This window comes from Eptesicus fuscus, chromosome 2, assembly GCF_027574615.1.
Source record: "Eptesicus fuscus isolate TK198812 chromosome 2, DD_ASM_mEF_20220401, whole genome shotgun sequence".
Classification (NCBI taxonomy): Eukaryota; Metazoa; Chordata; class Mammalia; order Chiroptera; family Vespertilionidae; genus Eptesicus; species Eptesicus fuscus.
Genome location: NC_072474.1, coordinates 6662883 through 6687915, shown reverse-complemented (window position 1 = coordinate 6687915; position 25033 = coordinate 6662883). Strand labels below are relative to the sequence as shown.

Here is a 25033-nt window from a genome sequence, read left to right as displayed (position 1 = left end):
CTTTCAGTCCGCAGGCCGACACTATCCACTGAGCCAAACCAGCTAGGACTTAACTCTGATTTTTAAAGTATCCCTTGGAACTGGATGAGCAGCTAAGACTCACGAAAGTGGCATTTTGCCATTGACTTGCCTGCCCTGAAACAGTAGTCCAGCACTATTCTTAAAAACATGGAGGCACTTGGCACTCATTTTGTTCTTTAATTGGAAACCCCAGCCCTATCTGTGATAAAATAGTCAATTTCCATTCAAATACTCTATTAGACCCACAAAAGAGTATTTCTTATTTTAAATGCAGGTTGTACTAGGTATATGGTCTCAAGCAGAAACAAATGAGACCTTTGCTATAAAAACACAATTAGACTTATCCCTATTCGGAAATACTTTATGACAGGTTCTTAACTAATTTTTTGTGCCTAGCAGTCTTTTCATAAAGTAGAAACAAATTAGTGGAGACCCATGGTGGGTATGTTATTTTAAAGGAACATAACTTTTTGTTTAGAAATAAAAGGGAACTTAGAAATCATCTAGTTAATCTTCTTTAATAATTTAGATTTAGCTGAGAGAATTAAACATACTTGAAATGTCATCAACATTACTTTGTAATTAACAATCACACAGAAAAAAGATAACAAGAAATATGAAAGTATTTTTACGGTTTCAGGATTTCTAAATACACATGACTATGCAGAGCAGAAGCAGCAAAGCTACCAGGGCCGATACTGACACCAACTCCTCTATTTTTTTGTGAAGATTGCAGTCAGAACTTTCTCTTTTGTTTTCCTTATGAAGATAACAAAAAAGGAATATCTAAAATGTGAAAAATTACCTAGCCTAAACAGGATTTCATAAATTCAAATTGTCTCATATTATTTTGCTGTCCTCATGACAGACAATCTATATGTTAATTTATATCTTCTTTTGAAGATCTGAGAATAAATAACTTTTTTTTTTTTAGGTTTACTCACACCTTATTTAAATATGAGCTTCTTAATATTTGGTAGCAAATATTAGATTTCCAATGTGTTTAAACACAGCTTTGTGAATCTATCAGTTTTCTCATTTTACCTTTGCTGAGCAAAGTTCTTTAACACACACACTAACTTTCCCTAAACCAAGGCAGTTGGAGAAAAGGTTTATCTCACAGATGAGACTTAAGGGCCATCATCTATTTACAGCCTAAAGTAAATTGCACAGGGGAGCTGCTGGGTCAAAGATTGGGAAGTAACTTCCCAACTGGACTATTTCTACTCTGACATATTTACTACCATTAAAACAATAAGAGAATCTATAGAACAAAAGTCAGGGTAAAATTAAAAAGAATAGTAACATTGAGTTATACTACCTGTTTTTTATATCTCCTGTCCTTTTTCACTACCCTTATTTTATCTTTCAGCATTTATTAAGACATCAGAGGCCCAGTGCACAAAATTCTTGCACAGGTAGAGTTCCTAGGCCTGGCTGGCGATCAGGGCCCATCAGGTTCCCCACCTCCCCTCCTTATTGGACCTCCATCTAACTCTAACCCTCATCTATGGGCCAAATAAAAAAGCACAGGGTTTGAAATCCCATACAATTTCAAGTAGCCAAAACAGTAAAGATCTTCAAAATATTAGTTAACTAAATTTTAAAACAGCGATTCTGATAAGAGCGGTTTTATTCATAGAATTATAGTATACTTGAAATACTGTAGTAGACACTAAATTATTGGCTAATGCCAATTTAAGAAAGAAGCCAAACAGCTGACAAAGGTTGAAAATACTGTCATGATGTGACTCAGGTGAGAGCTGATGTAGGTCAGGTGCGGTGAGTTCCAGAAACTGGTGTTACTGGCTGATGATAAAGTTGGTCTCTGCTTCTGCAAGTCTTCTAACCCCACGGAAAATTCAAGCCACACAGACAGACAGTTACAGAGATGAAGTAACAGATGCTAAATGTCATGCTAAATTTATAGCATACAGTACATGGAAACATTTGATTTGTCCTATTATAGGCAATGTACTCCCTCTGCTACTAGAATTCTGAAATTGGCCCCAATAGGGGGTTTTGCTTAATAAATGAGGCTGCTTCGTTCCTCAGATTGCTGGTTCACTGATGGAAGCTTCTGTTTCACCCAGGGAAGTCAGAGAGTGTCATAGGCAGCACTCTGTAAATGATGATGTCTGACAGAACAAATGAAATTCTTGTGACAGACTTTTTTTCTACTCCTAATTGCATCAACATTTATTTATGATGAAGAGGAAGTTGGATGAGAAAAGGCAGTATTGATTACCATAAATCATGAAGTTTTATATTCTGCTTTTTATAAAGAGAAATGACTGGTCTGTGGTATATTTATAACACCAGTATTTCTTTGGTACATAAAATACATATAATGTAGGACCAAAATAATCTAAAAGGTAACTCTATAATATTTAAATTCCTTAAGAGATAATTGAAAATTATTATCATTTTCCCATTTTTAATACTCTCTATATAATCTTCACATTCGGTAAAAATAAGTTTTTACTTATGTAGCTGGTCCTCTGAGCTCTACAGTAATTTCCCAGTTTCCATAGTGGTGTCTATATATAAATAATCCAACTGAGAGGCTAGTTAGTGAGCAACTATTATGATGCCTGGAATTAGAGGATCTGAAAGTGTGTTGAATGCCTGCCTGAAGGAATTAATGATAAAAAGTTTATTTTTCAAGATCTCCTCAGATCCAAAATTAACTCTTCTGAGTAAGATAATTTTGCACTCTCCAAGCAAAGATGATTTTGAGAAAAAAATAATATGAGAGGAATCAGAAAATATTCCCTGAAAATGGGGACAGTTAGGAAGATAGTACTGACAAATGAACACTTATAATGACAGTAGACAAGTGGATATAACAATGTGATTGAAAAGACATATATATAACATTTCTTTCAGTTATGTTCAATAATCTAAAAAGATGAACAAATAATATATTGTAACACCTTTTCAAAAATATAAACATTAGATTATATACAGCATGTACAAGAATGATAAAGCAAGTTGCAACATATCCATCTATACTAATAAAAGGGTAATATGCAAATTGGTCATGACACCCTCATAATAACAACTGAACAACAGGCTGCATGGGGCAATCAAGGCTGGCAGGGGTGTTAGCGAGGGACGACCAAACAACTGACCAGCAGGCTGCATGGGGCGACCGGGCCGGCAGGGCGGGCAGTGAGGGATGACCAGGCCAGCAGAGGGGGGCAGTGAAGGGCAACCAGTCAGGCAGGAGGGGAAGTTGAGGGCGACCAGGCTGGCAGAGGGGGGCAGTTAGGGGTGACCAGGCTGGCAGGGGGGCAGTTCGGAGTGACCAGGCTGGCGGGGAGGACAGTTAGGGGCAATCTAGCTGGCAGGCAGAGGAGGTTAGGGGTGATCAGGCTGGCAGGGGGTCAGTTAGGGGCGATAAGGCAGGCAGGCAGGTGAGCAGTTAGGAGCCAGCAGTCCCGAATTGTGAGAGGGATGTCCAACTGCCAGTTTCAGCCCAATCCCTGGAATAAGGCCGAAACGGGCAGTTGGACATCCCCCAAGGGGTCCCAGATTGGAGAGGATGCAGGCTGGGCTGAGGGGAACCCCCCACCCCCAGGGATAATTTTGTGCACTGGGCCTCTAGTACTATATAATAAAGAGGTCATATGCAAATTGACCATCACTCCAACACACAAGATGGCTGCCTCCATGTGGTCAAAAATGGCCATGCCCATGAGGACACAAGATGGCCACCACAAGATGGCCAGCAGAGGAGGGAAGTTGTGGGCAATCAGGCCTGCAGGGGAGGGCAGTTTGGGGGGCAGGCAAGCAGCAGAGTGCAGTTAGGGGCAACAAGGCTGGCAGGGGAGGGCAGCTAGGGGTGACTGGGCCAGCAGTTGGGGGTGACCAGGCCTGCAGGGGAGGGCAGTTGGCGGTGACCAGGCCTTCAGGGGAGGGCAGTTGGGGTGACCAGGCTGTCAGGGGAGGGCAGTTCAGAGCGACCAGGCCTACAGGGGAGGGCAGTTGGGAGTGACCAGGCCTGCAGGGGAGGGCAGTTAGGGGTGACCAGGCCAGAAGTTGGGGGTGACCAGGCCTGCAGGGGAGGGCAGTTAGGGCCAATCAGGTTGGCAGGGGAGCAGTTAGGTCTCGATCAGGCTGGCAGGGGAGTGGTTAGGGGGTGATCAGTCTGGCAGGCAAAAGCGGTTAGGGCCAATCAGGCAGGCAGGCAGGTGAGCAGATGGGATCCAGCAGTCCTGGATTGTTAGAGGGATGTCCAACTGACCGTTTAGGCCTGATCTCGATGGGGTCGGCCTAAATGGGCAGTCAGACATTCCTCGAGGGGTCCCAGATTGGAGAGGGTGCAGTCTGGGCTGAGGGACACACACACACACACACACACACACACACACACACACACACCCTGTGTATGAATTTCGTGCACCAGGCCTCTAGTATATATATAAAAACCTAAGCGACCATTTGACCTTTATAATGGTAGCTATGACATGCACTCACCTTCAGGGGGAAGACGCTCCAACCAGTAGGTTACCTTGCTGCAGGGGCCTGGCCTATCAGGACTGGGTGAGATTGGCCGGACCCACTCTGGAGCCCTCCCGTGGTCTCCCCAGCCCCGATCTTGCACCAGTGGGGTCCCTTGGCCTGACCTGCAATCTCTCACACTCCTGTAACCCTCAGGGGATGTCAGAGAGCTGCAGGCCAGGCCAAGGGACCCCACCAGTGCATGAATCCATGCACTGGGCCTCAAGTCTGTTATATAAAACTAGCGGCCTGGTGCATGAAAATTCATGCCCTGGAGGGGACATCCCTCAGCCTGGCCTGCCCCCTTTCACAGTCTGGGAGCCCTCAGGGGCTGGAGGCAATCCGGCAATCAGGGGAAGGCAACACCCCATCACACCTCTGCTGCTGCCACTGCTGGCAGTGCAAGCCTCGGCTGGCCCTGGTTACCTGAGCCTCGGGCAGCCCTGGGTGGCTGGGCAGCCATCTGAGGCTTGCCTGTGCCTCAGGCCAGCCCCAGGCAGCCGGGAAGCCAACATCTGAGGCTTGCCTGCGCCTCGGGCGTCAGCTAGGCAGCCGCCATCCAAGGCTTGCCTGCATCTCGGGCCCTCCCTGTGTGGCTGGGGGTCTGAAGGAGCAGGGGGACTCCGGAGGCAGGTGCGTGGAGCAGCTGGGCCCACCTGTGGGCGCGCCCGGCCTTGTCGCTCGCCTGCCGCCCCAGCGGGACTGAGGGGACTGGGGGCCACCGCCATCTTGTGGCTGTGGGTGCTGCCATCTTTGAGGGTGGGGCAGTCAATTAGCATATTCCCTCCTTATTGGCTGTGGGTGCTGCCATCTTTGCAATGGTGTGAGTGTCAATTAGCATATTCCCTCTTTATTAGATAGGCTGATGAACCAAAAAATAATATGTATTAAGATGTTTCTAAATATATATTCTTTTGAGAATGCATAGAAATAGAAGTATGTTAAAGAAGGGTAAATATATAGATTAATCTAGAAAGGTGTGAGGGTCCTGGCTGGGTTGCCCAGTTGATTGAAGAGTCATCCTGTACACCAAAAGGCTGCAGGTTCAATTCACAAGGCACATGCTTAGATTGGGGGTTCAGTTCCTGGTCAGGCACATAGGGGAGGCAACCGGTTGATGATTCTCACATTGATGTTTCTCTCTCTCTCTCTCTCTTTCTCTCCCTACTTCCTCCTCTCTCTCTCTAAAAATCAATTTAAAAAAATATCCTCAGGTTAGGATTAAGAAAAAAAAGGTCTGAGGAAACATTAAATAATATAATATAAAGTGACTTACTGAAGAACTTTGATGCTCAAAATCTTGAATACAAGCCACAGAAACATAATAGTTTTTGTTTTGTTTTTCTTTTAAAATTTATGGGTGAAAGTGAACTGCTGGTAAAATACTAGAATATAAATGAGAATGGGCTGTTGAAAATAAAATGTTAAGTTGCTTGAATGAATTTTTATTAGATGTTGTAACTGAAAGGAAGGTGATGAGGGAAGAAAACTTTTTATAAGCCTTTAAAAGGTATGACATTTTAGAATATTAAGAGATCATAGGAAAGTTTTCAAGAACAGATTATGATGTATACTAAAATAGATAATTGAATCAGTGCTAGCAAGAAAGTTGTGTACATTTTAAAAGAGACAAATGTGAAACCATAGGGTGAGGGATGAATCAGAAGACAAATACAAGTCAGAATGTCCTCTGTAAGAGATAAATACATTCAAATAATTAAATGGAGTAACCTCTTTTAAGAAAGAAATATGATGTCTGAAAAGTTCAAGGGTGTTCTTTCACTAATGTTTTATGAAGGAGGAATAAAAATATAGTGTCTCTCAGTTTGTGACTGTGTTCTGGCTAAAAGCAGCACTAGACTTTACTGAGAAGTATAACTAAGAAAAGTACTTAATTCATATTTTAAAATGTCATGCAATATGTAGACTCTGGATAACAATACTTCAGCACACAGATGTTCTAGATTAGTGAGTATAATGAGATATTTAAGGCCAAAGCTGACATACAGCAATGATGGGCTGAATACAATGGTTGAAGGGATGAATTAAGGAATATTCTGATAAAGCACATGTGAATTAACAAAGGGTTGTACAGTCAAAGGGACTGGATTACTTAGTGGAGTTAGATGAATTGTACTAATTGTAAATGTTTTAACATATATATTACCAGTTTAGAGTGAAAAGATTTTGTATTTCTTGTTGGCATGTGGTTTCCCTGAGGAGGATATATCAATCAGACATGAGCAATCAGCATGCATTTTAGAGGGTATGTTTTCTACAAATATTTGATAAGTGCAATGAGAACTACAATAATGAAAACTCATTATCCCCAGTAAACTAAAATACAATTGAGAATTAATACATGAAGACAAACAACTCCAGTTGCCATGTGATAAGTGGTTTTGGAATGGTATAAATAATAACTGAGAAAAAAATTCAAGAGAGAGGAGAGAATTTTGTCCAAGGAAGACTGAGATAGTGTCTAACAATATGCCTCTGTATTTATTATTTGATTTTACACTGTTAACTCGACTGTTCATCGCTTCATATTTGGAGTTAGTTATCCTATTTTATTTTTCTGCTACTTAAAAAAAGTTAATTTATTTCCTTTTTTTCATCTTAGCTTGAGTCAGTCTATGTTTTTGAAGAATAATTTTGATCTTTTATTGTGGCTTCCTAGTCTCAGGTCATATGGTCATTTTTATTGATTTGTTTTTTCTTTAATTTTCATTTTTTATCTAAATAACAATTGTAGATATTTTCTAAATTAATCTACTGTTACCATAGTAAATTATTTTTACAAGGAAATTATATCTTCTAAATGGTTGAGAAGATATTACCAATTTTTATGCAGTTATGTTATTAAATTTCTTATATTTTCCATAAGACCTTCCTTCCACCCTGCACTTTTGTTACCCTGCTCTGAGATCCAGGCTTAATGACATATTCAGGAAAGCTTTCTAACAGAAGGAGAGGATTGTGAATTAATCTTTGCACTCCCATTGTCCCTCAGGTCTGAAAGAATATTCCACTCTCTGTCAGGGTTGATATGCAGAGCTTCCAGTTCAATTTCCAGTAATGGCTGGAATTTATCTAGTATGGTTTGGTAAGAAGAAAGTATATTTTATTCTTCCCTCCAATGGCTCTTTATCTAAGAGGAGAAGTATTTATGTACTGGTGAATGTGAAGCAGTCTATATTCTTTGACCAGAAAAATCTCTAAATCATCATGGCTCGGGCTACTTCTACTGTTCTGCAGAATATTATGTGCTGGAAATATACCCCCAAATGGCAATGTGATGCGATCAAACCCCCCTTCTATTACTCTCCTTGATATCATTGAATTGTTGACTGACTGCTGAGGGGGTATAAGGGAAATGACTCTGGCTTTTCCAAGAAGAATTGCCTCCAGAAAGCTGCAGGTGTTGGGAGTGAGGGATGCTACACAGTGGCCTGGTTTACTCCATAGCACAGGTCATGCATCCTCAAGAACAAATGTGGCTGGGCTGGATCATTTAAAAAGGTGATAGTTCCCTCTGAATTGTGCTATTGTTTAATGGTTAATTTTATATTTTTTAAAGAATCATGATGTCCTCATAGAAAGATGTGGAGAAAAAGGAACCCTCATGCACTGCTGGTGGGAAAGCAGACTGGTGCAGCCACTGTGGAAAACAGGATGGAGTTTCCTCAAAAAGTTAAAAACGGAACTCCCATTCGACCCAGTAATCCCACTTCTGGGAATATATCCCAAGAAATCAGAAAGGACATATGCGCCCCTGTGTTCATAGCAGCACAATTCACCATAGCTAAGATTTGGAAACAGCCTAAGTGCCCATCAGCAGATGAATGGATTAAAAAACTGAGGTACATCTACACAATGGAATACTACGCTGCTGTAAAAAAGAAGAAATTTTTACCATTTGCAACAGCATGGATGGACCTGGAGAGCATTATGCTAAGCGAAATAAGCCAGTGAGAGAAAGATAAATATCACATAATCTCACTCATTTGTGGAATATAATGAACAACATAAACTGATGAACAGAAACAGATCCAGAGACAGAGAAACACTGAATGGACTGTCAAACCTCAGAGGAAAGGCAGGGGAGGGTGGGAGGTAGGGGGTGAGGGGTAGGGGTGGGGGGGAGGTAAGAGATCAACCAAAGGACTTGTATGCATGCATATTAGCATAACCAATGGGCATGGACATTGGTGCAGTGGGGGCTTGTCCTGGGGGGTGGGAGTGGCCAGGTAGGGGTCAATGGAGGAAAAAGGAGACATATGTAATACTTTAAACAATAATTTTTAAAACAAGAATAATGAACAAACATTTTTTAAAAAAAGAAAGTCACTGATTGCTGGAGGCAAATAGGGAAATGTTCTTTCTGTGAACTCAATGGGAAGTTGTGTGTGAGCCACTCCTCTGAAGTCCACCTCCTTGAAATTTGGATGTCTATCTGTGTCTTTGCATAACTTGGCTTTCAGCTAGGATTCAGCATTTATTTTAAGGAGGGATAAGTTAAGGCCCACTTCACTGGTCTGTCTTTCTGTTTTTTGAGCCCAACTATAAATCTAGTTTATTTGTAAACCACACCATGATGGTTGTATTTCTTGCCATATTTAGTGAGTAATTAATTGCCTTTTTCTCATTTAAGAAATTATTTATTAAATACTCTGTGACCTTGCCAAAAAAAAAAAAATCATGATGTCTATGTATCTAATTACCTAGCTATCTACCCCTTATTTTCATATATTTTCCTCTTTTCTTTCTTTTTCAGTGTGTGTGGGTGTGTTTGTTTCAATAGGAGAAAGTTGTTAGAAAAGGAACATCAAACTAAAAAGTGAAAAGATGTATTTTTTAATAATTCCAAGAAATCTAAATTATTTAGATTATCTAAATTATCTAAATCTATATTATTTCTTAATTTTGTAAGTCTCAAACATTATTGCTCTTACCAACTTTTGATGAGATAATACCAAAATTAATAATTTACGTGTTATGGTAGGTACTTCAGCCAAGTTCTGTTAAAGATGCTAAAGCAGAATTATTTTAATAGTGAGAAAGGAGAAGAGTATGTTCATAATTTACAAACCTGGTAATTTATTATTATATGATTCAAAGTGGAGATTTTATTATAGTGGTGGTTGTGTACATTAAATTTAATACCTTATTTTGAACTTCAAAGTCACGAAATAAAATATTTTCATTTGATCCAGTTCTTATCTTTTATGAAAAAAATAAGATAATACCATTTCCTTCATTCTCATCCACAGTCAGTATTAAATGGACTCTAAGATATTTAATACTAATACAGAACATGTTCTAAAAGTGTGTTACTTCCATTTTAGGTGTTATAACCTTTAATATTTGAAGTGATCCTAAATCATATGCAATACATATATTTTCCTGCTTTGCCTGAAAATGTGCCTAGAAAAATACAAAGAGTAATTGAAAGATTGTAAATGATATTTAAATACTTTGAAAATGAAAGAGGAATAACCGAAAGACACTAAAAATGAAAAGGAGATATGTAACTGAACAAATACTGCATTACAAAGTTTACATTTTGCTATGCTTTTCTATTTTTAGGAACAAATAGATTAGAGTTTTTGGGATGAGATACAAAGAGAAAAGACAGGAAAGAATTACTATACAAGAGGAAAGATCTATACACCCTGAAAATTTCATAATAAAAGACAAAAAAGAAAATTGTGTATAGGTAATGAATAATAAATAAAATTTTATACAGAACTATTTTGGCAACCCAGGACTCACCATGCAGCTCATCCAAGGATGCCCACCTCAGAAGATGAGCTGTTACATAATGGCACACCGCAGTGCACTGAGACACCACCCAGGAGGCGCCCGATCCTCCCTGGGGGACTGTAAAACAGACTAGAACAAAGGGTAATGTAAGTATTCCTGGTCCATATATCTAACCTTCAAACATCTCTCAAGCTAAGTGTAGGGGTCCCCAAGTCCCATCATTAGAAATGTAGACAGCCCAGAAATATATTAGTAAGAGCATGTAATCATTATATGCAGTTATGTAAACACTAGAGGCCCAATGCACGAAATTCGTGCAAGAGTAGGCCTGCCTTCCCCAGGCTGCCTGCACTGGCTTCCCTCTGGCACCCGGGACCAGGGCTTCCCTCACAGCCCCAGTTTCATCTGGAAGGACATCCAGTGTAATTAGCATATTACACTTTTATTATTATAGATTAGTTATAAACATTTAAATAAGAAGAATGTTGTTGTTGTTGTTTTTTCACAGCTTCACATTGTACAAGGGAACTGATTATAATTTTTGAGTTTTTAAAAGAAAAGGAAAACCTTGGAATCCTGTTTTCCAAATCCTAGGGAATAAACTTAAGTCATACAAATGCAAAGCTGCTGATCAGTTTCAACTCTGTGTTAGGAACTCTCCCTGCAGAGATGGCTGTGGCATGCCAGTTTCCAGCTAGAAGGATGGCAGGAGGGGCTAACTACGGATTCTGCTCAGCATCCCCCAGAGTTTCCTAATTCTTTCATGAAAGAGTCAAAATTAAGTACATCTATAGTTCCATGCAGTTAAAGATAAAAATATATGTATACACTGTGAGATGGAAGCACTAAACCAGCAGGGTCCAGGAAGAACATTTGGCCAAACCTTTTACTCAAAGAGGAATAAGAAAGAGAATTGTGAAGATCTTAGAACAGAGGGAATTCAGACCTGGAAATAACAATGGAGAGCATGTTTTAATTTATAAACAGAATAGCACTGTAAAAAATAGAAGTGATTTAAATTTTCTGTGGTACATTTATTTCTCAGGAAAGTGGCTTCCCACTGTGAGCATTTGCTCCTTCACAGACTCTGTGGTCAGCGGCTCAGATATATTCAAGCCCCAGAAAAACTGGTACTTATTGCAGACTACAGACTAAACCACAATAAGACGTCCAAAAAAAAAAAAAAGACCAAAGATAGATGCATAATGAAAAAGATTTGAATAACATATGATCCTGGTTTCCTTATTTCCATTTGAAGTGAATGATATTACTGAAATTCAAAGCTATTCACTTTCCCTGGAAACCCAATTTCAAGTTATTTCAAAGAGACACTTTGAAAGGCCAGAAACACCAAGAACAACAGAAATTTGCTTGGGACGGGAGGCTCAGTTGGTTGGAGTGTTGAGTTTGATTCCCGGTCAAGTCACATACCTAGGTTTTTGGTTCAATCCACTCCCCACCGCTCCCCCTGCCCCCAATAAGGGCATGAATGGGAGGCACTCTATCAATGTTTCTCTTTCATGTGGATGTTTCTCTCTCTCCCTCTCTCAAATAATATTATTCTCAGGTGAAGATTGAAAAGAAAACACAGAAATTCATAGATGAGTAATGTGCTTTCTGTAAGTCTCCAAATTCAAGTCTGTGGGACCCCTAACTATTTAACTAAGGTCTACAAATTGCTCTAATTAAAAATATCTGATAAGTGATAAAGTTCACCAGCTAAAAGCATTTGTAGGTCTTTGCCATTAAAAGAAGCTTACTAAACTCTAATCACTTTGCCAGCTTTAAATCCAATTCACAGGATAGGTTCCCAATAAAACAAGTGATTGTGGTAGGTTATGGCCCAAATATTTGTAAATAGGAATGAGGGGAGCAGACAAGTAGAATAGCTTTTTCATACAGATGTTTTCCAAACTTCCAGATGTTAAGAATTGCCTGAAGTAATTTTTTAAATACATAAAATTCTGCCAGAATAGACGTTATGGTTAAAAATACAAATTTCTGTGAAAATCCAACTTCTACTTATGAGATCCTAACTCAGAGTTCCCCAAGAGGGAACAGGAAGCTGCAGTGCCCCATGCAATTATTCTCAATGTGTAAGCTTTGGAAATACTTACCTGAAACCAATATGGAGCTTTCATAAAATGGAAACATTTAACTGAAGTAAGTTACAATTTTGCCTAGAAGATTTCAATACTAAATTTATTAGCTCACAGAGCAAAGTTTCTAACCTGGACTTTACTAGCGAAAGTATTTCTGTATAGTTCTGGTTTGCTACAAAAGAATTCTAAAGAAGTTAATGATAGTCATTTTTTTTATTAAATGTAATTTATTTCCATCACCATGAATCCCTCCTGTACCCTCTTCCACCTCCATCCCCCTCCTCACTGCCACATCACCATACTCTTGTCCTTGTCCATGAGTTATTTCTCTTTTAGCGGAGTTAATGATAGTTTTAGAAAGTAAATCTCTGTGTGTGTGTGTGTGTGTGTGTGTGTGTGTGTGTGTGTGTGAGAGAGAGAGAGAGAGAGAGAGAGAGAGAGAGATTAAACTCTAAGACATAGGAATATTCAGTAATTCCACAATTCCTAAGAAACTAAATATAGAACTAAGGTAAAATATAATTATGTCATAAACATTCATTTTCAGGAAATTTACATCTTAATCTGAACTTCTATTAAAATTATTTTCATATTTCATTGTCTCATTTCACTGAAAAATCATTTCTTTGAGGATTATTTATGCATAAATTCTTAAAAGAAATCATATGAATGCTTGTCCCAAGCATGCAGTGTAATTAATGGTAGATACTGTATGAATTATATGTCTTAGCTCTTGTTTTCAGAATGTTTGTAATTGATGTGAAGAAAAAAGAGACACAGACATTCCAGAACTAAAATAACAGTAATTGTCAGATAGCAGATGAAAGAGAGAGAGAGAGAGAGAGAATATTATCCTTGAGAGGTAGTAATGAGTCCACTTTGTTAGTTTTCCAGTTTCAGCCTCTCTGTGAAAAGGCTGTGCCTCATTTACAGGACTTGGATGTCCATGAAATAACTTGGGTCACCTTTCAACTTATGTTAGAATGAGTAGGTTCCTGTTCTTTGAAGAACAGGGATACCTTTCAAGAGGAATGTTACTTCAAAGTGAAGTCTTCACAATTCTCCTGTGAACTGTGTGTGTGTGTGTGTGTGTGTGTGTGTGTGTGTGTGTGTGTTTATTCCTTCATTTTCTAGGTGTCTTCAGTTCGCTTTTGGAGCTTGTGCTCTACTGTGCACAACATAAGTCATAGGGGAAACTGCGGGGAAGGAGGGGGGCAATTGAATCACTTCTAGAAGGACCAAGGCCAACTTTTTGAGACACACCAGCAACTCAAAGTGTGAAATGGAGCAATTATAACTGAAAAGGGATAGTGAAGGTGCCACTAAGAAACTAACTCTATTCTTTAAAATGACACAAAGATCATAAATTACTACTTTCTCAACAAAAAGCTGCAAAGATTTATGATAAATGCCTGCCAACATGGTAAAAAAGAGAAGCCAAAATAAGGCTGGCAGTTAGAGAGGGAAAAAAGGAGCTTCTTAGTATGTGAGAAAGGTTTCCTTTACTTTTCTCCAAGATTAAGCATTAGTATATATCAATGGCTAACTGGTTGAAATAATGACATACAAAGTGCATGTGTTGCAGGAATGCAAAAGCAACACAATGGAGTTTCGAGCAATAGGAAATCTGGGCATGAATCTGCCAGTGTGAGATGCAACACGGTTGCGGAGAAGGGCTCTGGGGAAGGAGGCTGGCAACTCTCAATCTCCTCCCCCCATTAATACGCCTTCCACCGGCGGGAACCAGGGCCTCATTTCAGGGTCTGGTAGCCTGAAGCCATCGTGAGTGTCTGGAAGCAGTGAGGAGCAGCACAGTGCAATGGCCAAAGGATGGCCTCAGAGCCACACCGCGTGCATATATGACACCTCCCTCTCCTGTTTCCCTGCTCTTGGACCTTGGACACGTCATGTAGCCCCTGGTGCCTCAGTTTTCTTATCTAAAAAGGGAGATAAGTGAGGTTTTGATAAATGTTTGTGGGGGCATGTGTGTATATAGGACAGATGTTAACACATATTCAATGCCATCTATCATTTGGTATTATTATTATTTTAATCTGGTTAAATTGTTTTATATCCAACCCAGATAAAATAAACTTTAACTCCAAACTTAAAACATTAGCAAAGTTAACTGTATTAAAACAGTGCCTCATGTAATAAAATCTTTGTATAGTGGGAAACACTGGATAATAGGCTGAGGAAACTGGAGCAGTTCCTATAATTTTGCGGATCCATGGAGGGTAGTAACTAATAGCAGCGACACAGGGAAAACAGTGTTGGCTTTGCATTGTGATCAGGTAAGAACAGGAGAGAAAAACAGCTGAGGAGTGAGGGCAATTGGGAGAGAGCGCTGCAAAAGCTCCCAAATCCCAGCATTTCTAGGTGGGTGACAGTGACAAAAGCAGCCTTCGATGGCCTCAAAGTAACCTCATGAGTTCAACCTTCTAAAATACTGCTTCTCAGTAATCTTCCAAAGATGTCTCAAAGAAGGAAGACAGAAGAGACGAGTAGAATTTGTTCTTTACGGGAATTACAAACTGAATATAATTATGGCAGCTTCAAAGCAGATGGACACTCATGTTGATTTTTTTGCCCTTCATTTTATATCTAAGCTGAAAAGCTTGACACCAATTATTTGTCACTATACACTAGAAAACTCTTAATCAGAGCTGAGTGGAATAAGTAGTTTTTCTTTCTGAAGCTCATTCAAGGAAAGACTTATGTGGATAGCAACTCTGATTGTGTGAGGGTTGGCAGCTGAGGCCAAAATTAATCCAATTCTAAATGATACTTAAGATATCAGCTAAAACAAAGGTGGACTGGAATCCTTGGCTGTGCCCAGCAGAGTTTCTCCTGACCTCACAAATGTAATTACTCAGAATTAGTTTCCCCTTAACTAAGGAGTTAAAATAGTATTAAAACCTAGCTTAAACCAAATGGAGAAATTTTTAAAGTATATTTTAGTTGAATTTGACACCTGCTTCAGATATACATGCCAGGTGCATTTCTTTCCAAATGCTTCAGCTCATTGCAAAGTGTGTGAGCAAAGAAGGAATCTTGAGAATTTACGATGTAAATAATAATCACTTAAAATTGCCTTTGAAATGTCAAATCTGCTTTGCACTGAGGACTGGAAATTTGAAAAAGAAACCAGGTTTTAAATCCATAAGAAGGCACTGGAAATAAATATGATTGTATTCTATTTGATTGCTATTTCTATATAAAATACCCCAGAGAAATATAAAATTCATATATAATGATCTATTTGATAGCATGACATAAATACTTAAAAACTGCTTCCTCAGTGGGCTTATTTAACATTATTTGAATTAGACTTAGGAAGAAATTGGCAACTTATTATATGAGAAGGGCAACTTGAAAGCCAATGTCTATAAAGGTATAAAGTACAGTCTTCCCTCCTACTCGCATTGTCTCTCCTATGTGAGAAAGAAATTAAGACAGCCAGTGACACCGCAGCCGGGCTCACTGTGAAGGGTCAGCGGGCAGCTATTATAAAGCTTACCAAGGCATTGCTTTCTCCAGTTTAATGGGACTTTTACTAAAGAATCACCCACCAGTTCTGTGAAGATTAAGAATGAAAATTTCTCCCCGGAGTAGCTTCCTACTAGTGGCCAAGTTGGCATCACTTAATGAAAGCATGGAAACGAGGTTGACTTTATACTCTGTTAAGAAGACAACATTTTTTCCCGTGGTTTATAATGGGAATTTTCAAAGAGTCAATTCATAAATTATACTTACCAGCAACAGTGGGTTTGTCTAAATAAGTTTCATATCAAGGTTGGCAAGCTGAGTGGGTGAAGGAAGATGGTTGTCCTTCTCTAACTGGGGTGTATTGGGGAGCAGGTTCTAAATCACTCTTGTCATTGTATTAGTATCCCAAAATATTATAGATTGGCAGTGCAAGGAACAAGAGAATTTTTTCTTCTTTTATATCTTGCCAGGTAAAAGATAGATGACTCCGAGAATAGAACTAGAGGGGAAGGAGAAATATTCTTGATCGTTGTTCTATTTCCTGAAACTAATGGCACTGATGGCGGGATTTGTGTTTGTTTTGTTCTTTTTAGTAACAGATTCTACATGTTGTCACATTACCATTTTAACAAAGTCTTTGCTATATCACTTAGTAGTGAAAAAGGTGTAAAATTATTATCTTGTCATTAAAAAATGTAACACCTTATTTCAGCTCCGGATTAAAATAAATGATCTTAAAATCAACTAAAGCAAAATAAGGAGGAAAAATTATTATATGAGCAAGTCTAAGAAATATAATTTAGCAAAATGCTTATTTATTTAAAAAAACAATTATATCATGGCAGCTTTGTTATTCCTTTTAGAATTAATATTCTCTGGCAAAATGCTTTCTGTTTTTCATTTAGAAACACCTAATCTTGATTAAATTGTTTTATTCAAGTCAAATAAAATAACTAATAATAGATAACTTTTCTCAGTTAATTTTCACATAATTTCAAGTTTTAAAGTCACCTCAGTCATTTTAGTGGCACATTTACTCCTTGGGAACAAACTTAGTAATAAATTGTATAAATGCAGAAAACATAAAATGCTTGGCAAGTACAATAATTATATTATTACATAAGTGTTCTAACTTTGTTTTTTGTTATTTATATTTATTTATTTATTTATTTATTTATTTATTTATTTTTTAGAGAATGGAGAGAGAGAAACATCCATGTGAGAGTGAAAGTTTAATATTGACCAGCTGTTTCTTGCATGCCCCCCTCCCAGGGATTGAGCTTGCAATCCTGGCATGTGCCCTGACCAGGAATCCAACCATTAACTTCACGACAATGCCCAACCAACTGAGGCTAACTTTGCACTAGAACAATAACTTACTAAATTAGAAGATGATAGCTAAAAGGTTATTCATGCCTTTCTCCAAAAAACTTTCAACCTGTCACAAGACCAGACTTCTAGAAATAAAATATTTTCTTTCTTTCATTCTTTCTTTTTAAAATTTATAGCAGCTTTATTCATAATTTTCAAAACTTGGAACCAAGTTGTCCTTCAATAGGTGAATGGATAAACTTTGAGACATCAGACAGTGGAACATTGTTCAGCACTACTAAGAAATGAGCTATCGAGCCATGAAAAACATGGAGGAACCTGAAATGCATATCACTATGTGAAAGAAGCCTATCTGAAAAGGTTACATGTACTGTATGGTTCTAAATACATGACATTCTGAAATATTTTCAGTGAACATTGAGTATATATTTATTCAAGATAAGACAATAAATTATATTGAGAAACAGAAAATAGGTTAAAAATGTGATCCATTTTTTCATTTAAATTGTGAAAAATATCAAAATTAATAGTAATACAGAAAACAGGAGGAAAAAAGCCTATGCTTCCATTATCCCAGCACAATGGATTTATTGTTGCTTTCTCAGTTTTGAGCTGTGCCTATGTGTATACTAGTATTTTAGCTGTAAAATATGTAATCATAATAATAGTATATGTGCAATTTAGATTTGCATTCTTTTTCACCTACCATTTATCTCACCAGCTTTCTATGTTCTAATGCCATTAGTAATGACTACATCCTATCTATCAAAAACTAGTCTATACCTTTTTAGATTTTTAAAAAGTGGAATGATGATTTATAGTAGTATGTATACAACTGCAGTTCCTTGAAATTTGCAACTATAAATCACAATATGGTATCATTCACATTCTTATGGCTGTCATTTGCTCAGATTTTCATCCTTTTATCCTGATACATATATTATGCATATACTTGATTTTAGGGATAATAAAATCACTGATGTTAAATTATTTCTTATATTTTCCAGGAAATAAGAGGTAGAGCTAAATTTTAGAACATGGAATGCTTAATTCTAATCATGCTATATGTGTCATTTCTGTCATATAGCTATGAAGGGGTCACCTTTTGAGACTTAGTGTGCTATTCACTGGATATCAAAATTATTTGTAAAACAAAAACTCTTCTCATTATATATAAGTAATTTACTCTACAAAAATAAGGGAGTGGACCATTAGTTCTGCAGCCATGATAAGACAGGCTAGGTTCAAGTTGAGGATGGGGTGGTTAAAGTAGTTAGTACATTAGTAGGCCATGGCCTAGAAATGGTAGCAGCAAAGGGCAAGACATGGTTCAGGGAGCTTGCTCATCATGGAGAAGTAAAAAGAAAGGGGTTGAAGATGTTCAGGGCAAGAATCTGGAGAAAAGGTGCCTTATTTACCAGCTGGGCAACTTTAAAAGACTAAGACTCCATTTCCTCAGCTGCTAATCTTTATAATAATAGCTACTTCACTTAATGGTTATAAGATTCAATGATTTTACACACGAAAAATCATTTGCATTGTGATCAGGTAAGAACAGGAGAGAAAAATAGCTGAGTAGAGTAAGTAGTTTTTCTTTTTGAAGCTCATTCAAAAAGTGAATGCTTACTGGAGTCTCTAACTTATTATAAAAAAAAAAACTCAAAATGTTCATTATTATTATTGCTGATAGTATTCTTCAGGCAATTTAAGAGCCAAGTCTGGGGTTGTATACTAACCATTAGAAACCAGGAGTTCCTTTGAAGGACGTGTGAGGAGAAGCATAGGCATGCCCCAAGAGAGAAAAGGCCACTCATGATAGAGGGCACCTGGAAGCAAGGTGTGAAGACAAAGCAGTAACAAGAAGGAGAGCAAGGCACAGGTCACAAGGGCAGGGGCCCAATCAGTTCTGCCTGTTGGTAGCCATGCTTTGTGCTTCCAAATCTGCTCATTTTGAGTTAAGGCACCAGAATGTGCTCTCCAAATCATGGAGTAGGACAGTTCTAGCAATATACCATGTATGTAACAAGTCCCTCTTGTTTTATAAACACTAATGTTTAAAATAAATCTTTGGATTTATAATAGTCTTATTGGCACCTATACAACATATATACATACTCTATAAAAATTTTTGAGAGCAAGACCTTTCATATTAAAAAACAAAAACAAACAAAAAAAAACCTCCCAAAAAACCTCTTTGAAGCCAAAGGCAGAAATAAAAAAGAAAAACATAAATAGACTTGATTACATTAATATTAACCTCTTTTAAATATGGAAAAACATCATGAAAAATTTAAAAGGCAAAGGACAAACTGGGGGACAGCATCCTATATAATAAAAGCCTAATATGTTAAGTGTCTGGTCATCAAGTGACTGGTCCACTATTCAACCAATCAAAGTGTAATATGTTAATGATTTGCTAAGGCCGCTCAACTACTTGCTATGACATGCATTGACCACCAGGGGGGCAGACAGCTGACTGGTTGACCAGTCATTATGATGTGCACTGACCAGCAGGGGGCAGACGCTCCAACCAGTAGATTAGCTTGCTGCTGGGGTCTGGTAGATTGGGACTGATCAAGATGGGCCAGACACACCCTGGAGCACTGGTGTGGTTCCTCTGCCTGGCCTGCACCATCTTGCAATCCAGGACCTCTCGGGTGATGTCAGAGAGCCGGTTTCAGCCCAATCCCACAGGCCACTCCCCTCAGGAGGGTGCAGATGCAAGGCTCATGGCTGGCAAGCACTGCTGCAGCAGCACAAGACTCTCCCAATCGGTACTGACTGGGTGTGAGCCCTCAGCAGGCACAGTAGGGCCGGGATAAGTGGGAGCAGCAGGTAGGAGCTGCAGGCGGTGTTGGACTGCATGTTGTGGCCCAATCCCTGCAGGCCACCCAGAGGGACCCCACCTGTGCACAAATTCATGCACCGGGCCTCTAGTTGTAATATAAAGGGTTAAATGGTTAATATCATATGTAAATAGACTTACAAAAAAGATTTCTAAGATAAATAATCCAATAGAAAATTGATAAACTTCAAGGACAAAATCAATGTTTTAAAAACGAGTGGCTAAAAAGCATGGACAAAAATGTTCAACCTGAGCAACTGTCAAAGATCCATCATTATAAATACTTTCAAATTATCAAAAGTATAGAAATATGCATGTGTATATAAAATCTAGTGTTGGACATGGGGAAAGGGACAGTAATACTTGCTAGGAGAGTAAAATATTAAATAATATTTTAGAGCACAATTTGATAAAAATGTAGCAAAGCTCTTAAAATATCTATAAAGCTTAATCTAGGATAATTAAATAATAAGGATATTCTGGAAGATTTAAGTACAAAGGTAATCTCAGACTTTTTCACACTGGAAAAATATAAATATGTAAATGCTCACTGAAAAGGGATTAATTAACAAAATAGTATATACAGTCATTAGATTTGATCTTATAAGTATTTGTTAACAAATAAAGATATAAAATATTCTCAAGTGAAGAAAAAAAATTGAAGACCCAAAAAAGTAGGACTTGTTTTTTATGGATAAATTCTGTGTAAATGAGTGCCTAGAAAAATCTGAAAGACATAATTTAGCATGAGATTATATATTTTAAAGTTAACCCTTTTCTTAATTCACATTTTGTTCTCACTGACAAAGGTATACACACACACACACACACACACACACACACACACACACACACACACACTAAAGGCCCAGTGCATTAAATTCGTGTTCTCGGGGGAGTGGGGGTGTCTCTCAGCCCGGCCTGTGCCTTCTCACAATCCAGGAGCACTTGGGGGATGTCTGACGGACGGTTTAAGCCCGCTCCCCCAAGCAGGCCTAAGCCGTCAGTCAGACATCCTTAGTGCTGCCGTGGAGGCAGTAGAGGCTCCCACCACCACCACTGCACTCACCAGCCATGAGCCTGGCTTCTGGGAGCCCACTGACCACCAGGAGGGAGCTCCCTGGTGGTCAGTGCACATCATAGCAACCTGTCATTCCACCATTCAGTCTATTTGCATATCAGCCTTTTATTATATAGGATGGAGAGAATATAATTAAGGTGCAATAGCATTACATTTGGGCACAGTAAAATCAGACATTGAGAACTAATTCAACCATTAAGAATCTTCTCAATCTCTTTAATTCTCAGTGTTTTAATAGCTAATAGCATTCACATTATAGAATCATATATATCAAATGAGATAATGCATGTAAAGTGCTTGAGACAATGATTGGCACATGGTGAATATTCAATAAAACATTTGATGGTTGACTTTGTAGACATTTGATTTGTAAGAGCTTTAAACTTCTGAATATTAGAAAACATGTTTTTAATCTTAATATTCCTGGAACCTAAAGTAGTATCAAGTACAGAGTAAATGATTGTGAAATTGAAGGAAGTATGAATGCATGATATGAAAAATCTGCTCTTGCTAATTTAACATCTTACAAAGAGTCCATATGCAGATCCTTTGGTTTTGCAGGCCCTTACCCAAGTTTTCATTTATGATTCTCTTACTTTTTGCTCCATGGTGCTTTTGTCTTTATCTGATTCAAATAATTATTGGTTCTCAACCTTGATTTCTACCTTGGACTTTGTTTTTTGTCAAATTTTATGTGACCAGTGGCCCGGTGCAAGAAATTAGTGAACATTAAAAGGGGGACCCAGAGTCAAGTCCCCGCCCACCCACATGAGCCTCAAAATCACGTGAGACCCAGACCCAGCCAACTCCCCCCTCATTGGGCTAGATCCAGACCCAGCCAGTCCCACACTTGTCAAGCCCTGCCAGGCAGGGGGCGCAGCCTCAGGTCCCCTGGACCGGTGCTGGGGGAGGGGGTGTGGCATGAGGTCCCCTGACCCGGTGCTGGGGTGGGGTGCACAGCCTGAAGTTCCCTGTCAAGCCCTACCTGGTGGGGGGAGCATCCTGAGGTCCCCTAGCCCAGCACCAGGATGGGAAGTGCACCTTGAGGTCCCAGTCAAGCCCCGCCAGGTGGGGGGTGCGGCCTGAGGTCCCCCGGCCTGGTGCCAAGGCAGGAAGCATGGCCTGAGGTCCCCCAGCCTGACGCCAGGGCCGGGTCACGGCCTGAGATCCCCTGTCAAGCCCCATGGGGGTGGGGGAGGGCGTAGCCTCAGGTCCCTGCTGATTGCTCGTTAAGGCTCCTTATGGGAACTTGGCCTCAGCTGTGGGTGCAGCCATCTTTGTGACAGAGTGATGGTCAATTAGCATATCCCCTCTTTATTAGATAGGATATTTGACTAATGTCCCTCTATTATTACAACTTTTGTTTTTTCTGTCAGAGATATGAGAAAAAATGTATTCATTCATAAGAGAGAAAAATACTAATAGACTATATGTCAGAAGGATCCTACCTAACACTAATCAAGATAAAAATCCATGATATTCCATAGATAGTCATGCATACATTCAGCACTAAGAACCTGGCACACCATCCAGCACAACCTCTTTCTTTCACAGAGGATGAAACATTGCCCTTGAAAGTTAAGGCATCTATCTATCCTTGGTTAAATAGTTAATTAGTAAGAGAACTGAGTTCAGGCCTTCTTATTCCCAAGTCATTGCCCTTCTCACAATATCTTGCTGCTTTTGAGGAACTTAAAAATAGATTCAATGATGCTGAAACATCATTGGTTTTTAAAATGGACAAGACTTCTGGTATTCCAGATCACAATGCCTAAGGCAAAATTCAACCTTACATATTTCTTCTGAAGAAAATAAAACTTAGTTCAACTTTAAAAACTTGCAGTTGACTAGGTAAAAATTTTGTCTTCCATATGCTAAATCAAACAAATTTCAGTGCTGAACTTCTTGTGGGAAGCATATCTTTCAAACACAGATAAAATGCATGTATTCTAGATGGACACACTGATGTTCAAAACAAAAACAATTATGCAATCTCAGTGATACATTTACTGAAATCCAGTTATATTTACAAATATTATTTTATATATGTGTTCATATCCAAAAGCAGTATGTCTCCAGCAACAATGAGCTCAAATGACCCTTCTCTGATAGAGAAGAATACATTGGGAGAAAAAAACCTTACGAGTTAGAAATTCAGTAGAAAATATTTCACCAGTGAATGACAGATCGTGCTAAATATATGGAGAAATGACATGGCTTTGAAGTGTTGGAGATCTTTTGACATCTTGAAGAATTTGAAATGGCAGCTAATTTTTGGAGAGCTTCCTCTTTGGCTCCTTATAGGCAACTCAAATTCGGCAACAGTACAATTTTACTGTACTCTGCTCCATCTAAAGAAAATATTCACAATGCTCAATTTTATTATTTATTTATTTACTTATTTTTGTTAATCCTCATCTGAGGATATTTTTTCCATTGCTTTTTCAGAGAGAGTGAAAAGGAGAACGGGACGGGGAGAGAGAAATATTGACATGAGAGAGATTCATTGAATGGCTGCCTCCTGCACATGCCCCAACTGGGGCAGGGAGCAAACCTGCAACCGAGGTACATGCCCTTGACCAGGAATCTAACCCACAGCCCTTTAGTACACGGGCTGACACTAACCACTGAGAACACCGTCCAGAGCAAAATACAATGCTCACTTTTAAACCATTATTTCTGAGAATAAAAGTAATGACTTTTTTATGGTAAAAATCGTATAAACATGACAACATTTTTTTCTCAATTAAACTGAGTTTTCAAGGAGCACTACATATAGTCATAATAATTATCTATCTGAATTATGAGTCAAATAGATGAATACTAGATCTTAAAATAAATTCAGGAATAGCTTGAAATCAATAACATCTTCCATGTTGTCATATATAGTAGAATGATGTCATTTCAAATGATAATATATAAGGCTGAACATAATTCTTTTATTTGCAAATGAGTTTTGAATCAATTCAAAAGCTATCCTATATAATAAAGAGGTAATATGCAAATTGCCCATCACTCCAACACACAAGATGGCTGCCCCATGTGGACACAAGATGGCCGTTACAAGATGGTTGGCAGGGGAGGACAGTTGTGGGTGAACAGGCCAGCAGGGGAGGACAGTTGGGGGGACCAGGCTGTAAAGGGAGGGCAGTTAGGGGTGACCAGGCCTGCAGGGGAGGGCAGTTAGGGGCAATTGGGCTGGCAGGTGAGCAGTTAGGTGTCGATTAGGCTGGCAGGGGAGTGGTTAAGGGGGTGATCAGGCTGGCAGGCAGAAGTGGTTAGGGGCAATCAGGCATGCAAGCAGGCGAGCGGTTGGGAGCCAGCAGTTCTGTATTGTTAGAGGGATGTTCAACTGCCCATTTAGGCTAGATGGGATTGGGCCTAAATGGGCAGTCAGACATCCCTTGAAGGGTCCCAGATTGGAGAGGTTGCAGACTGGGCTGAGGGACACACAGCCCACAGCCCCCATGCACGAATTTCGTGCACCGGGCCTCTACTGTTTTACTGTTTTTATAATAAGGAACACATTGACAACACTTTTAATGCTATAGACTATAAGCCCAAGCTGCACACTGTGCAATCTATTGAAGAATACCCTGCCTCATCTTGGCATCTAATTTAAATTATAGGCAATTGATATGCTATACCCAACATAACAATTTAATGATATAAACATTACTGTTCATAAAATGTTTTTCTAAATAAAATTCACTATCTCACAAGTAATGAAATATATTCATTTATACATGTAAGGAGGTAACATGCTAGTTGTCCATTACAGTGTCCCAGTAACGACCAATTTGCATATTGTCAGACCAGCAGGAGCCTGCACAGGCAGCAAGGGGTGGATGGCCCGAGCCAAGTTCCCAGGGGTCTGAGAAGAGTGTCTGA

General features: G+C 39.0%; 1 protein-coding gene across 1 annotated transcript in view; it reads right to left on the bottom strand.

The window, feature by feature from the left end:
• Window positions 1-25033, bottom strand: part of MDGA2 (MAM domain containing glycosylphosphatidylinositol anchor 2) — a 1000910-nt gene that overhangs the window by 746092 nt on the left and 229785 nt on the right. The gene's annotated exons all lie outside the window — the stretch shown is intronic.